The sequence below is a fragment of the Muscardinus avellanarius genome (assembly GCF_963383645.1).
Source record: "Muscardinus avellanarius genome assembly, chromosome: 8".
NCBI classification, from domain to species: Eukaryota; Metazoa; Chordata; class Mammalia; order Rodentia; family Gliridae; genus Muscardinus; species Muscardinus avellanarius.
Genome location: NC_137794.1, coordinates 39,418,821 through 39,436,549, shown reverse-complemented (window position 1 = coordinate 39,436,549; position 17,729 = coordinate 39,418,821).

Here is a 17,729-nt window from a genome sequence, read left to right as displayed (position 1 = left end):
ACACACACACACACACACACACACACACAAAAGAATGTCCACAGTTGTGGGGTAAAAACAAACTGATGATCAAAAAAGATGGAAAAGACCCACAGTAGGCACAATGGCATGGGAAGATTTCAGGAAAGAATCCTGAACAAAATGCTGGGGAGAGCCTGAAGGGAAAGGAGGTTTCAAGGATGAATGTCTTCCTCCATGCCCTTGTATCCATCCCTTGTCATTGTCAGGAGGCTTTGCAAAGGGAGAGTCAAGCTGTAAGACTAATTTGAAGAATGATTTTACTTGCTGTTGAGAAAGCATCCTGATAGAGTTTAATGAAAAATGTTAAATACTAAAAATGTTATGCAAGTTTTTTGAAACCAATTTGGATGAGGTGACAGGTTTTAATTTTTGAAATTTATTTGCTTTTTAAAGTGCCATTTAAAATTTTAAAATAGGAAAATTACATTTTGTTTCAGGGTAGAAATTCTAACAGTAGAAATCATATGGATGCAAACTGATGACAAATATCTTATTCTTAAATAACTTGAATTGCACATAAAGCTTGTAGGTACCAACTAGGATCAGTGTATGAAATGCCACACCTAACATGGCTGTCAATTTGCCCACAACATCACAGCTAAGACAAGAATATTTTTTTCTGGTCACTGCCAGGAGTCCAGTGGTACCACCAGAATGATTGGATTCAGAAGATTCACTCATGTTTAACTGCAGAGGGCTTTTCTGAAATTAGTGAGCATGAAAGGAATGTGCTGTGAGCCCCCCTCTACTGTTTATCTGGGAGGGCCCAGCAGATAGTGTGCTTGTCAGTGCAATTCTAACCCCCCAAACGAATGAGATGCCAGCATTTTCCTGCCTCACTGGGACTGCCATGGGTATCTCCTCTTACTTCATTGGGGAGTGACTGGTATTTGAATACTGATAACTGCAATCTTAGTGTTGAGGCTGAATCAGAAAGGGCATTTGGGAAAAGTGAATCCCTGAGAAAAGAAAGCAGGGCTTGCATATGAGGACAGAGGCACAGACCAATCCCAGCTGCCACTGTGCTGGTCAGGGGCTGCTGGCAATGCTTTCTGGAGAGTGACTGAATGCTCAGACCATACACTTTAAATAGGAATGTTGGGGGGGATATATTTGGTCTCTTGCCTAGCATTATACTAATATTTGCTGAGGAGACTTTCTAGTCAATGATGAACAGTTAGAGCAGAGAGCTTGGATTTTAGAAACTCTGGCTGAAAACAGTTGCCTCTTAAAAATTGAACTTCTATTGAGTAATCTCAATGGGGTAACCAAGAAGAAAAGTTATGTATTACCTTAAACTCTCACAGAACACTTTTTACATGCTAGGTTCGCTTTTCAAATACACTTGTGTTTCTGTCTTTAGTTACCAAAAACCAAAGATAATCCACATTCACCAGTCTTTAAACCAACCAACCAACCAACCAACCAACTTAACCAAACCAAAACTTCTTAATTAATTTTTTCTTTGAGTTAGCTTGAACTAACAAATCTCTATGGGATGAAACACCAAAACAGAAGACACTATGCGTCATACTAACAAAATAGCAAGTACACTGTGTAGTAAATGTGTTCCTAAAATCTGGCTTAGCATGCCAATTCTTTATTTTTTTTTTGCGTGTCTGGGGATTGAACTCAGAGGCATTTGACCTCTGAGTTACACCCCCAGCCCAATTTTTTATCCTTTCTTTCTTTCTTTCTTTCTTTCTTTCTTTCTTTCTTTCTTTCTTTCTTTCTTTCTTTCTTTCTTTCTTCCTTGGTGCATTGTAATCATATATCACATTGGATATACAAGCACACATCATCCAATTAGCCCTCATCCAGCCCCCATCCCATTCCCTCCCCCTCCCTCAATCCCATGCTTGTTTGATGATAACTTTGATACATTTGTTTATGTACCTCCTGTTTTAAAGAGGCTCCATCCTCAGGCCGGGCGTGGTGGCGCACACTTGTAATCCCTGCGCTTGGGAGGCAGAGACAGGAGGATCGCACAGGTTCAAAGCCAGCCGTGCACGCTGGCTTAGGAGACCCTGTTTCCAAATAAAAATGTAAAAATAGGTCTTGGAGTGTAGCCTGGAGGTAGAAGGGCTTCCAGGAACCTAAGTACCACCAAACCCCCCCCCCCAAAAAAAACCCCAAAAAACAAAAACAAATAAAGAGGCTCCATCCTCCCCTATTCCATACCCTCTGATTGGTCACCTTAGTTGCTTCACTATAGGGCCCTTTCTATAGCTCGACCTCTTCCTGTTGCCCCTTTCCTCCTAGTTTTTGCTGATTAGGGGAAGCATCTGATTTATATTCTCTGCGATATTTCTCTGTGCATGCTGCGTTGCAAGTACCGATCCCACTCTTGACGGCCCCAGTAGTGGCCTGGCTACCTGGTGGACTGATCTAGACCTCGCTGGCTCAAGCAGCGGCCTTGCCTCATGGGAGGCCCCGATTCTGGTCTCACTGGCCCCGACACCAGCCTAACCCCTCAGCTGGCTCCAATCCTGGCCTTGGAGGCCCCAGTAGCGGCCTTGCCTCACAGAAGGCTCTGATGCCTGCCGCTGGCCCCGGCATTGGCCTAACCCCTTGGCAGGCTCCTATCCTGGCCTCGGAGGCCCCAGCACCGGCCTAGCCTCACGGCAGGCTCAGATCCCAGCCTCGCTGGCCCCAGCACCAGCCTAACCCCTTGGCAGGCTCCATACCAGCCTCGGAGGCTCCAGCACCGGCCTTGCCTCATGGCAGGCTCCAATGACGGCCTCCCTGGCCCCAGCACTGGTTTAACCCATTGGCAGGCTCCGATCTGGCCTCGGAGACCTCAGTAGCCGCCTTGCCTCATGGCAGGCTCCGATGCTGGCCGCTGGCCTTGGCATCGGCCTAACCCCTTGGCAGGCTCCGATCCCAGCCTCGGAGGCCCCAGTAGCGGCCTTGCCTCACAGCAGCCTCTGATGCCGGCCTCGCTGGCCGCAGCACCGGCCTAACCCCTTGGCAGGCTCTGATCCTGGCCTCAGAGGCCTCAGTAGCGGCCTTGCCTCACGGCAGCCTCTGATGCTGACCTCGCTGGCCACAGCACCGGCCTAACCCCTCAGCAAGCTCCAATCCCAGCCTTGGAGGCCTCAGTAGTGGCCTGGCTTCACGGAAGGCTCCGATGCCGGCCACTGGCCCCGGCACCAGCCTAACCTCTCGGCAGGCTCCAATCCAGGCCTTGGAGGCCCCAGCAATGGTCTTTCCTCACAGCGAGCTCCGATCCCGGCCACGCTGGCCCTGGTACCGGCCTAACCCCTCGGCAGGCTCCGATCCCGGCCTTGAAGGCTCCAGCACCAGCCTTGCCTCACGGCAGGCTCCGATCCCAGCCTTGGAGGCCCTAGCACCGGCCTTGCCTCACGGTGAGCTCCGATCCCAGCCACAATGGCCCTGGCACTGGCCTAAGCCTTCGGCAGGCTCTTATCCTGGCCTCAGGGGCCCCAGCACCAGCCCTGCCTCATGGTAGGCTCCGATGCCGGCCTCACTGGCCCAAGCACCGGCCTAAACCCTTAGCAGGTTCCGATCCTGGCCCCGGAGGCCCCAGCACCGGCCTTGCCTCACAGCAGACTCTGATGCCGGCCATTGGCCCCAGCACCGGCCTAACCCCTCGGCAGGCTCTTATCCTGGCCTCGGAGGCCCAGCACCGGCCTTGCCTCATGGCAAGCTTCAATGCCGGCCTTGCTGGCCCCAGCCCCGGCCTAACCCCTCGGCAGGCTCTGATCCTGGCCTCGGAGGCCTCAGTAGCGGCCTTGCTTCACGGAAGGCTCTGATGCCCACCGCAGGCCCCGGCACCAACCTAACCCCTTGGCAGGATCCAATCCCGGCCTCGGAGGCCCCAGCACCGGCCTTGCCTCATGGTGAGCTCCGATCCCAGCCTTGCTGGCCCCAGCACCGACCTAATTCCTCGACAGGCTTCGATCTCAGCCTCAGAGGCCCTAGTAGTGGCCTTGCCTCACGGCAGGCTCCGATGTTGCCCATCGGCCCCGGCACTGGCCTAACCCCTCGGCAGGCTCCAGTCGCTGCTTCAAAGGCCCCAGCACCAGCCTTGCCTCACGGCAGACTCTGATCCCGGCCTTGCTGGCCCCAGCACCGGCCTAACCCCTTGGCAGGCTCAGATCCCGGCCTTGGAGTCTCCAGCACTGGCCTTGCCTCATGGCAGGCTCCAGTCCCAGCTTTGCTGTGTCCGTCGCCAGCCTTACCCCTTGGCAGGCTCCAATCCTAGCACCCTCTTCACCCAACCAATTGTCCCATGTTCTCGAAGGTGCGTGGTGGTAACAGTATGCCTCTGGGGTTATTATTCCAAAGGTTCCAGGTGTAATGCATCAGATCTCTGCCTCCCCTGAGTACTGGCCACTGCCATTGCCACTGCCTCCACCATTTCAACTCTTTCCCAAGCTCTTTTTTCACTCTGAATGTTGTCCAGTGTTCCTAAGCATGTGTGACAGTAGCATTTGACATTTAGTGTAATTTCTCCAAAAAAAATAAGGTTGGTAGGATCCGATTTCTGCTTCTTCCGAATACAAGTCTCCACTGCCATCGCAGAGTCTGCTTTCAACACCACCTTTCTCCTTGGTCTCTGCTAAACTCCCTCCTTAGAGGTGATGTCCAAGATTCTTAACAATATAGAGAAACAGCAGTCCTCCTTCACGGGGAATTTTTCCATAAGTTCCAGTGCATTTGGATAAGCTTTGTCTTCATCTCCAATATCCTGGCATCCGCCATGGCCTTCTTAACCCCTCTCCGATATTTTTCTTTTTTCTTTTTCTTCAGTATGTGTGGTTTGAGGAGGTAGTGGGATCAGGTACTCAGTAGCACTGTGACCCAGCCCAGTTTCCCCATGGGTCCAGCATGCTCCACACTATTCCGCCCGGGGCCCAGGGTCCTGCAACCCAGTCCCCGGCTGTTCCGGGGTTCCAGTGTGCCCCGCGCGACCCCTACCCGGGACCCAGGGTCTCCAGGGGTCTGGCATGCTACGCGCAGTCTGGCCCGGGGCCTAGGGTCCCGTGACCTGGGCCCTGGCTGTTCCGGGGTTCCCATGTGCCCCGCACAACCCCTGCCTGGGACCCAGGGTCTCCAGGGGTCTGCTTTATTCTTTATTTTGAAACAGGGTCTCACTGAGTTGTAAAGGGCCTCACTAAGTAGCTGAGGCTGTCTGCAAACTGCAATCCTCTGGTCTCAGCCGACCGAATGCTGGGATTACAAAGCTGTGCCACCACACTCAGCTGCCAATTCTAAAATAATGTTCAAGGAAGTTGAGATGTAAACCTATTAGGCTACTGGCAGGAGACACAATAGCCCTTTATGTATAAATGGTGGCAAGAAGGAGAAGCACATGCTGGCAAGACATGGCCCATGGCCCCAGAGGGTTTCAACTGGCCCAGTGGGATCAATGTGTAGGCATGTAGGCTTTGAGAAGTGCTTCAGAGGCAGCGCTAATCCTAATGCTATCTCATAAACAACTTAATAATGAAAAGTCAGCTTTAACAATGTTATAATCTCCGGGGTTGCATGTCTATCTTTATGGGTAATACTAAACCTTATCCTCCGATGATAATGTAGTGTTTTTAGATGAAGCACACAACTGGTTGAGGGTCACCCCAAAGCTGCACATTTCCCTTTTGCCTCCTCCTGAATGTCCTCTCAGTGAGTATGCTGCTTTGTAAGGAGTTGGGCATTCATCATAACTCTTTCCCCTGAAAATCACTTTCTAGATTTCCTCACCTTCTTTTGCTATTAGCTTATTGGCTGAAATGTCTAAGTTTCACTGGCAAATGGGTTGGCTAATACAAAAGACCACCCATTTTATAAGCATTTGGTAGTTCATGTGCTCCTTTTTAAAAACGACTGAAGAAGCTGAGGCATTTGATTTTAATAGTTGGGCTGACTTAGGTTAGAGGCAGCATTGTTCCCCTGAAAGATTTATAATAAAGAAGTAGAATTAAATTCTTACTTATAGAATAATGATTACATTTTTATTATCCTCAAATTTTTCATGGTAATTTTTTTTGAGGTCCATGGTCTGTGCTGAATTTCCTACAAACTGCCCCTGTTTCTCAGAGAGGCTTGGCAAATATTCCCTTGTATACTCTGAAGCTCAAACTCTATACCAGACATGATTCAGCCACCAATCAAATTTAGCACCTTGTTCTTTGTATCTCCCCACATAAATATGACACACCCAGAGAGGCATTTCTTAGGCAACTAAGAACTAAGTCTGTATTAACAATTCTTATACTCAAGAAAACACTGGGGATAGGAATTTAGTTTAGTTGATTGACTAGATTTAGAAAAGGATGTTTAGAAATGTCTTAGTCTATACTTGCAGTATGCTTCCTCCTCCTCCTCTTCCTTCTTCCTCTTCCTCTTCTTCTCCTTCTTTTCTTTCTTCTTCTACTTATTATCATTTACTATTATTATTACTATTATGATGATGATGATGATGATGATGATGATGAGGAGGAGGAGGAGGAGGAGGAGGATTGAACTCAGAGGCATTCTGCCTCTGAGTGACACTCCTACTCTTTTTATTTTTTATTTTGAAACAGGGTCTGGCTAAGTTGCTGAGGGTACACCTAAATTGCTGAGGCTGGCCTTCAACCTACGATCTTTCTGTCTCAGCCTTCCAAGTACTTGGATTACAGATGCCACTGTGCCTAGCTTATTTTTTTCATTTTGAATTAATTTCTAATGTTTTATTCCTCAAAAATTATAAAAATGTTATTAGTATCGGTCTGTTTTACTAAAGTATATAAGAATTATATGTAAGGGAGAAGAAAACACATGAGAATTTAAATTATTCTAAATAGGAGAGTGTACTTTGTGGGTTGGTGTGGACTGCTGAATGAATTCTAAAACAATAACAATAATATTAATAGTTTCTATTGTGTATTAAGTATTTACCCTCTAGCAAGTATGCTTATGAAATTTGTGTGCATATTGCCTAAAGATTTTATATCATTTAATTCTTACAATTATAACAAACCAGGTAGCATTAGTATTTTCATTTTACACATGAGGACATTGGGGCTTGAGAGGACCTGGCTGAGCAGAGTTGGCCTAAGAACCATTGCCCATTCAATTCTACAGCTTGCCTTCTTATAGCCAAGGTTGGCTGCTTCACAGCAAATGACTTAGAAAATATGATACAATATATATGAACAATTAAATATATATGCTTTGAGTCAAAATGAGTTTAGAAACTTACTAGTAGATGGAAAAATTATTTAAAGAAATTGCCAAGTGCTCTTGCATGTATATCACTGTCAACATGATTTACCTTATGATGTGACACTATCATGTAGTGATAAAAGTACATTGAAAAGAGAAATCAGAAATTTTCATCCTTTTGCAACTGGGAAGAAGGGCAAAAACAACTTCTTTTGGTATTACACTTAAATTCTTTCTTTGTAGTTCCAAGAGGTAAATTTTTTGTTTCACTGAGCTGGGACAGGGAATGGAGTTTATAGATTTCCAGCTAGGTGGTCAGTGGAATACTGAGTAGGATGTGGTAGCTGCTATGGTTCAAGGTGACCCCTGCATAGTGGTAACAGTGGTAAAGAATCCCGTGGCAAACAATCTGCTCTATGCAGAGTGGAGCTAATGTTCCTTCCTTTGGTTAAGGAGCACAGATAAAACTCTCCTTGGAGAGTGCAGAACCAGACTATCACATTCTCTTTGATTCAGTTTACAACAGGAGGACTTACATTGTTTAAATTAGATGTGTTTCTGAAAATTTGTATGTTATGGCTTGAGTCTGGAATGTTCCCAAAGGCTCATGTGAATGAAGGCTTGGCCCCTAGATGGTAGTGCTTTCGGGAAGTGGTCAGACTTTAGAAGGCATGGCCTAGTTGGAAGAGGTGTGTTACTGGAGGTGTGCGTTGCGGGTATGTTTTGTCTGGAGGCCCATTTTCTCTCACGCTTTAACTTCCTGGTTGCATGAGGTAAGTAGCTTTCTTCTACCACACACTTCAACCATGATGTTCTGGTTCATGTAGACTCATAACAATGGGGCGAAGAAACCCTTTATTGAAACCTCTGAATCTGTGAAATGAAATAAATCTTTTCTCCATTAAGTTGTTTTTCCAAAGCATTTTTATCACAGCAACAAAAAGCTGGCACATTAAATATGATCATGTTTATGCTTATTGATTTTATTTGAAGTGCAGAATGGTGATGCATTGTTTCTATTTGTTTTTTTTTAGCATAAATATCAAAATTGCAAGGACACTAACATCTATAGAAATTTAAAGTAATTCAAACATGGAGTCAAGGATGCTACAATAAATACTTTTATGTGAATCTTTTATGAGGTGACTTACCTGTAACTCTAAGCTCAATTTCACCTAGCAAGATTTCTTAAAACATGATGAATCCACATTAGGCTTCCAGATAGCATATCAAGTAATGCATATTTCACATACTAACTATAAATTTGGACATTTACTTTTCTTCTTTGTTTTCAGCTTCCTTCTCTGCAAAGAAGTAGGATATGTATGTCATTAAATTGTTAAGAAGATTCAGTATGCTACCATGTGGTTAGTACGACCCACAGAATAGGCCTAGTAACTGGTAGTTCCTGTTACTATCAATCAGTTTGAAATCCAGAAATCTCTGCCTGAGAGAGCAGAGCTCCTGGGCTTTTTTTCAATTCTAGTATTTGCTACTTTTGTGACTTCCATTACTTTATCTCTGAAATGGGAGTGACAGTTTATTTGACCAAAATGGAAAAGACTGGCCCAAATCTTTAGAGACTTGTTGTAGGTCTAAAAATTTCATACTCCCTAAAGAGAGATTTAACTCAAGTATATGTTTAATTTAGAAATTGGTAGGAATTATCACCGGGCGTGGTGGCGCACGCTTGTAATCCCCACGCTTGGGAGGTGGAGACAGGAGATCGCGCAGGTTCAAAGCCAGCCGCGCTGGCTTAAGAGACCCTGTTTTCAAATAATATACATATATATATACATACATATACATATACACATATATACATATATATACATATATGCACATATATGCACACACACACACACACACACACACACACACACATATATATATATATATATATATATATATATATATATATATATATACATGTCTGGGAGTGTAGCCCAGAGGTAGAAGGGTTTCCAGGAACCTCAGTACCACCAAAAAAGAAAAAAAAAAGAAGAAGAAGAAAAGAAAAGAAAAGAAACTGGTAGGAATTAATTGCTTGATTAAATCAGTATTTGTTTCTTAATTGGCTTATGTCCTCTTTTTGTTATTATCACTGATCTAGATAAATGGGGTGGGCTGATTTCATGTATTCTCAACCATATGGAAAACCTTTCTTCTGTTTTTTGTCAGTGGCATTTTTCCTAAACCCGTAAGTTTTTTCCCAATTTATCAAAATCCTTTTCTTTCTTTCTTACCTTTTGACTTTTCACCAGAAGGGCTGACTTAAAAAATGAGTTTAGCATCTCGGCAAATTTCAGAATTGTGATGAATTTTGTGTCCTTTCTCACTTATTGGAATCCCCGATTTCTCTCTCATCATCCTTTTCCTTCTGATAGATTTGCCCTCTTAATACTCTTTAACCCTTTGGGCTTACCTTATCTTCCTTGGCTCTTTTGCTTCTCTTATCTCTATCCTTTAAGTCTTAACTGATGTAATTTGTTTTCCCTAGGGTTCCTCCTCCTCTGTAAAGCATGGACATTTACTCTGAATATTTCTCACCTCTTCCATTAGTCTTTGTCAGCTGAATTCCATCCACCCTAACACACTTTTCATGAAAGTTCAAAGCCAATTCTAGGCTTTTCTCATACTTCTGGATTTTCATTCCTCTTTGCAGAGTGTCATACAATACTTGCTAAAGTGAACGTCGGCAAATTTGTTTTAGATGCTGTTTCTCATTTTCTGGTACAGAACTGATGCTGGTATCAGGTTCTGGCTGAGCAGTTGATTTCAGTTTTGAACAAATATTTTCCTGTCAGTTGGTCTATGCTTCATTGAGCTTAGTAGAATCAGGGTCCACTGTGTGTGTAGTTTCTGGTCTATCTTTTAGTCTAAGTTTTCTCAGGTCACTATGTCTCTCTCAAGTAAAATATAATATAGATAGATATCATTATTTTCCAGATAGACACTTAATCTTTCATGAAGACATTAATAAGATTATAAGAACAATTATAAAATTCTTATAAATATCCTCGTTTCCTTGCTTAGATTTAAAAATTATTTCAAGTTATTGTGGTGTGAGACCTTGGATCTGAGGTTCAGATGACATATTTATCTTTGATGGACAGCACTGGTAAAAATAATTCATTATATTTAACATACTCAGTTCAACTGAATATTTTTCCCAACTCACTGTCCATGGCTGAGATGTGTGTGTGTGTGTGGGGGGGGGGGGGGATGGAATCTTGACTGAAGGAGCATTTGGGAATTGGTGGGCTAAGTAATCTCAAAGGTCTCTGCTGGCTCTTTGGTTTTGAGTACAGGGCTCATCTGGGGCAGGCTGGAATTTATCTCCAGAGGAAGCTATCAGCTCCCAAAATTTTGACTGTATAGTTGACTGGTAGGATGGAAGGCAGGAGGGCTTCCTCTAAGAAAGGGTCAATTGTCATTCTTTTTATTCACAACAGGTTTGACCTCACATGGGTTCAGACAATTTGAGGGAATTTTATTAGTATTCTGGAGTTCAGTGTGAAGCAAATGTTTCTTCAAGCACATTTTGGCCTTCCTTTTTCTTTCATTTTTTTTTCAACTATCAGAAAACAACCCAAAGAGAAAGTTTTCTTTATGTAGGTTCTGTTGATTGAAGTGGTAAGAATTTGATAAGTTACAAGGTAACCACAGAGTTTGACATGAGTTACAAGCTTGTAATTCAGTGTCATCTGGTTTCTCATGAAATTTCATATGCAACATAAAGTCAAGATTCTAAAGGATAATTATGAGTATAAAAAGTTATTGTATCAACACAAAACAATATAATGGTCCATAGCATATTTTCCAAACATATTCTAGAAAATTAAATGAAGCATGCAGCAATATTATAGTGAATAGAACAGATGTTAAAAGTAAAAAGGAAGGTGTTTGCTTACATACTTATTGTTCATAGCTCAGAGGCTGAGAGAAAGGGAGGCCCTGGGGAAGGAGTGTCTGTGTAAAGATCCCATTTTGATGACTCACTAGGTGGTGTGACTTTGGCCATCATGCCTATACGGTACCTCAATTTTCTCATATGGTAAAATGGAAAATATAATGGCAATAAGGCATACTTTGTAGGATTGTTAGATTAAAGGACAAATATATGTAAAGTACTTGAAACATTAGCTTGACTTAGACTATGTAAGGTTTGAAAGAACCAGTTAAACTACAGAAGGTCTACTGATAAATAAATCTTAGGAAGCTGGGCATGGTGGCACACACTTGTAATCCCAGCACTTGGGAGGCTGAGACAGGAGGATCACACAGGTTCAAAGCCAGCCTCAGCTACTTCGTGAGGCTCTCTGCAACTTAGTGAGACCCTGTTTCAAAATAAAGAATAAAAAATAGGGCAGGGGATGTAGCTCGGAGGTCAAATACCCCTGGGTTCTATCCTCAGACCTGCAAAAAAAAAAAAAAAAAAAAAAAAAAAATTCTTAGGAAATAATTGCCTGTCCTTCTGTGGGAAACATCAGCCTCCCTCAGGCATTCAGATATCAATCAATGAAAATGTTTATAGCCAATATATCATTAGTCTGACCCTAAGATTTGACCGAAAATACAAATAGATTTTAATATTAAACAACATTTATTTATAATTATTCCACTCTTTTCTACTACAAACAACACAAATACCAGTATATGAGAGACATGAATAAAATACTCATAATCATATGTTACTAAGTCAAAAGTGGACAGAACAAGCCTGGCATGGTGGTGCACACTTGCAATCTCAGCATTCGAGAGTCTGAGTTTGGAGGTTTGTGGTTTGTGGGCAGCCTCAACTACTTAGCAAGGCCCTCTGCAACTTAGTGAGACCCTGTTTCAAAATAAAGAATAAAATACAGGGTTGAGGTGTAGCTCAGAGATAGAATGCCCCTGGATTCCATCCCCAGACCCTCCCAAAAATGGACAGAATAAGAAAATATAAGAGATTTAAAATTTTTCATGTGCAAATGCAATTTCCCAACAATGATTTTGTAGGCTGCAAGTGCATCTATTTTAATTAGAGGATGCCTTATAAGATTATAGTCATCTTATTAGTTATTCATGGGGGCATGTTAATATGTCTGTGATTAGGACAAATGTTCCCTACCCTTTGGGGTCTTGCTGTTAAAGAGGAAGACAGAGCTATCATAATTTTATAAGCAATTAGATAATTATAATGCAGAGATATGTGTTCTGATAGAAAAGTTCAGGTGTCATGAAGGTTATATTCATGGAGGTTGGGAAAGCTTCATGGAAGTAAGTCAGCTAAGCCCTGATGAAGAATGAATAGGAGGATTTCTGGGAAGATGGCGACGGGGAAAAGTGGGACTTATGAGCCCCGCTAACAACCAATCTCTATTACCACAAAATCAGCGTCTTTCATAGCCAGAAAACACCATCAGCAGAGAAACAAAAAATGTAATTACAAGGGACAGAGAAAAAGAGGGTTGGAAAAACGAGACACCAGAAAGAAACCAGATTGCAGTGCAGCAGCCAAAGCCATGGTGCGGAGCGGCAGGCACCATCTTCCCTTGCAGAAACAGGCCCCAGAGAGGAGGGGGACTCAGAACGGAGCTCAGAGCCACAGAGGAGATATGTCAGCCTCACGGCCGAGGACACGGCAGCAGCACCTTACTGCCAATGGCAGCAGCGAGCTCACCAGATGGCACCAGACCAATGCACTCAACAGCCCACCAGGCTCCCGAGAGGAGCGGCAGACAGCGAGAATAGAATCTCGCTCTTAGAATATGAGCACTCCAAAAATTAACGCATAGTTTCTAATCTAGAAAAAAATATCCGACAGTAGGAATCTGACATTGAAGAAATATGGGCCCATTTTAAGAGAGCTAACCTAAGAATAATTGGAATAGAGGAGAGAAAAGAAGGTGAAACCAAAGGGATCAACAATCTCTTCAAGGAAGTAATAGCAGACAATTTTCCAAACATAGAGCAAGAGATCGATACACAGGTCCAGGAAACTTACAGAACTCCCTTTAGACAGGATCAGAGAAGAGGATCCCCATGCCACATAATTGTCAAAATGACCAATGTGGAAGCCAAGCAGAGAATCTTAAAGGCAACAAAAACAAAGGGCCAAGTGACATTCAGAGGCAAACCAATTAGAATCACTCCAGACTTCCCAAACCATGTCATGAGAGCCAGAAGGGCTTGGAGTAACATATTCCAAACTCTGAAAGAAAACAACTTCCAGCCAAAAATTTCCTACCCAGCAAAACTTTCTATCAAATTAGATGAAGAAATAAGAAGCTTCCACGACAAACAGAAACTGAAGGAATTTATGTCTTTAAAACCAGCGCTAGAGAAAATACTCAAAGAGATTAACTACAAAGAAGAAATAGGTAACATACACCAGAACCAGAGAAACAAGATTTTCTATCCAAAAGACAACTAAGATTGGTTATCTGTGGAGATTCATTATTTATGTTAGTCTTTTACCTATCTCTAAATTGTATTGTTTACTTTTATTGTTGCTAAGTTTTAGGATTTCTAGTTGGAATATTAATATAACTTCAGATATAGCATTTGGAAAGATTTTATCCCATTCTATCAGTAACTTTTAACTCTGTTTACATTGTCTTTGGAAATACAATTTTTTTTTATTTTTTAAGGACTTTGTTTACCCTTCTGTTGCCTGTGCCATTGAAATCATATCCAAGAAATCACTGCCAATTTCAATGTTGTGAGGTTTTATGACCCAGATTTTCTCCTAAAAGTTTATAGTCTTAAGATTTATATTTAGGTCTTTTATCTATTTTGAGTTAATATTTGTATATGGGATTAGGTAAGGGTCCAATTTTATTCTTTTTCATGTAATTATTATTTTTCAACAATATTTAATTAAAAGATTATTATTTCCTCCACCAAATGTTCGTGGAGACCTTGTCAAAAATAACTTGACAATATATGGAAGAATTTATCTCTAGGCTTTTATTTAACTCCAATGGTTTATATATCTGCCTTTAGAACAGTACTACACTGTTTCAATTATTGTAGCTTTATATGGTTTGAAATCAGAAAATATACATCTTCTAGCTTTGTTCTTTTTCGAGATTGTTTTGGGCATCTAGAGTCCATATTCCATATTAGGATGGATTTTTTTTGAAAAATAAATAAATAAACGTATGATAGTTTCACCTAAAAAAAAAGAAAAATAATCTCTGGTAAGAAAGAGAGCAAAAAGAAATATTGAAATGTTATCTTTAAGTCATCAAAAGCTTGGTATCAGACAAATGAAACTGTTATGTGAGATTATCTGTGTTAATTTTGGATAAATTGCTATAATACTAGATGTCAACCACTAAGCCAAGCATGGGAAGGAGGGATGAGGAGGGAACAGGGTGGGGATCGGGAAGGGGGTAATTGGGCGATGTGTGCATTTATGTCTACAATTTTTTTAATCCCATTATGATGCATGAATACAGTGCACCAATAAAATAAATAAATAAATAAATAAATAAATAAAGATTAAAAAAAAGAATGAATAGGAGTTAGTGAGGTAAAGATACAGAATTGAGAAGGGGAGGAGGGGAGGAAAGCATTTCAAAAAAGTGAACAGGACCTGTGAAAGTACTGAAGTCAGTAGTGACAAGATGCCATTGTGGCTGTACCTGATCCATAGGGGAAAAATGACCCAAGGTTGAGGAACCATATTAAGAATTTTATTTATTTATTTAGCCTTCTTTTTTATTTTTCTGTACATTTTACAGTGCATTATAAACATATCATGAGGATGTTAAGTGTGGTAGAAACATACATGCACATAGCATTTGGTGAGCTTTCCCTGGCTCTCACCCTGCTCCCTCCTCTTACCTGTATCTAATATTGAGATTCCATTGATAATTTTGTATTTGTACAGCATGTCAATTGAAGTGTTTTCTTCATCAAATCTCCACTCCCCACATCCCTCCCTCCCCTGTGCCCCTTCATCACTCCACTTCTTTGTCTGGAGTCTCTTTTGTATCCAATCTCTCCCTCGTTTCCACAATCGAGGGGAAACATATAACCTTACCCTTTATTATTTTATGACTACCTGATCTCACTTAACATAATATCCTCTAGCTCCATCCATTTTCCTACAAATGACATAATTATTTTTATGGCTGAGCAGAATCCCAGGATCTTGCTAAGTTTCTGAGGACCTTACTAAGTTGCTGAGGCTATCCTTGAACCTGTAATTTTCCTGTATCAGCCTCCCAAATACTAGAATTACAGGTGTGTGCCATCATACCCGGCCTCTTGGATGTATTTTAAAATATATTATAGAAGTAAAAATTAAAATGTACTCTATAATATAAAAATTACATTTTATCAACTATTTTCATGGAAACCTGGGAATTCTTATTTCTATCTCTGCAACATTTACTTTTCAGCTACTATGAGTAGAAGAATCATAGACTAGGTACAATTCAGAGATATACCAAACCAGAACTGTGATATAGAGGAGTGCTTAAAATATATTAGTTATTATTGCTAAGGCATATACAGGCCCCACATGGGAGGGATGGAAATCACTACCATTTCTGTCTTAACTTTTAATATGTGTTGTTTTTCTGCTATCAAAATATGCTTTGTTTTATATAAAAAACACACACATTACAATTATAATAGCAGTTTAATAGTATAACGTATGTTCTCTAATTTTATTGCTTTGTTGATTTAACTATTGAAGAAAACATCATCCAGAGAAAAATTTTCTATGCTTGGTAATTTATTTACTTTTTATTTATTTCTTATTTATTTTTTGTTTTTCTTTTTTTTTTTTTGGTGGTACTGGGGTTCCTGGAAGCCCTTCTACCTCTGGGCTACACTCCCAGACCTATTTTTTATACTTTTTTATTTGGAAACAGGGTCTCCTAAGCCAGCGCGCGCGGCTGGCTTCGAACCTGTGCAATCCTCCTGTCTCTGCCTCCCAAGCGCAGGGATTACAAGCATGTGCCACCACACCTGGCCTACTTTTTATTTTTAACATAGTTTTATTGGTGCATTGTAGTCTAGACTCGCATCATGAAGTAGTTTGGAGTGATAGGGACATACATGCACACAGCACGTGGTGAGCTTCTCCTAGCCCCCTCCATATTCCCTTTTCTTCCTCCTTCCTCATACATGATATTGAGATTGATACTTATAATTTCACATATGTACATGACATCAATTTCACTGTGTGTATATCCCATAATTTTGTAATCCATTCATCTGTTGATGGACACCTAGACTAGTTCTATAATTTGGCTATTGTGAATTATTCTGTTATAAACATATAAATGAATGCATTACTATAATATTCTGGTTTTAATCCCTTTAGAAAAAACCCTCAGGAGTAGTATAGCTAGATCATATTGTGGATCCATTCCTAATTTTCTCAGGAATCTCCACACTGATCTCCAGAACAATAGTAGCTGCAGTTATTTGCAGTCTCACCAACAATGTATAACAGTTCCTATTTACCCACATCTTTGCCAGCTTTTATTATTGTTTGCATTTTTGATGATTGTCATTTTAATTGGGGTTAGGTAGAACCTCCGAGTAGTTTTTATTTACATCTCTCTAACTGCTAATGATGTTGATCATTTATTCATGCATTTTTTATCCACTTGCATTTCTTTTTCTGTGAAGTCTATTTAGCTCACTTTAGATGGCCATAGGAATAGTGGAGGCTCTGATGTGTTCTAAGTAAAGCGAGCCTAAGGGTTTATGGGGAGAAATTACACCGGCTGTTGAAGACAGATTGAAGCCCATGTCAAGAGATGAAGGAAGGAGAATAGAGAAGAGGCAGTGTCTGTAGACTAGTAACAAGCTTGGGGATTTACTGAGTGTGGAAAGATAGGAAAATTGAGGCTCCTAAGTGACCTAGCTTTCTTCACAAGAATCCGAAGAATGGTGTGCTGCTGCTCACTGAGATGGGGAATGTTGGTGCAGACAAGGTATAAAGGGAGGAATAAGGATTACATATAAAATGCTGTGACATCCAAGGGGAGCTGTAGCGTGGGCAGCTGAATATGGGTCTAGGTCTCTATAGAGGTTGGACAGTCACATAGGATAAGGTTTGAAATATCCACTGAAATTGGTTACTTAGAAAGCACTAAAGGCTCTGATTAGAGTTGTTTTCAGAATGGTAGTTTGAAAAAGTTGGCAAGGTTTGATAATTAAGGTTAATTATGACTTTATGATTTGTAAAATGATACAGTATGAGACATATTATTTTAAATAAGAAAGGAAATCTAAATTTTTCTTTTCATAGCTGCCCATTTTCAAAGTCTGGAGAAAATTCTCACATTTTTTTCTCTTTTTTGTGGTACTGCAGATTGAACTAGGGACATTTTAATGTTTGAGTTATACCTCCAGCCTTACTTTATTTTTACTTTTAAAATATTATTATTATTATTATTATTATTATTATTATTATCATTATTGTTATTATTTTGGTGGTACTTGGAGATGGAACCCAGGGGCTTTCTACCTCCAGGCTATACTCCCAGATGTTTTTTATATTTTATTTGGAAACAGGGTCT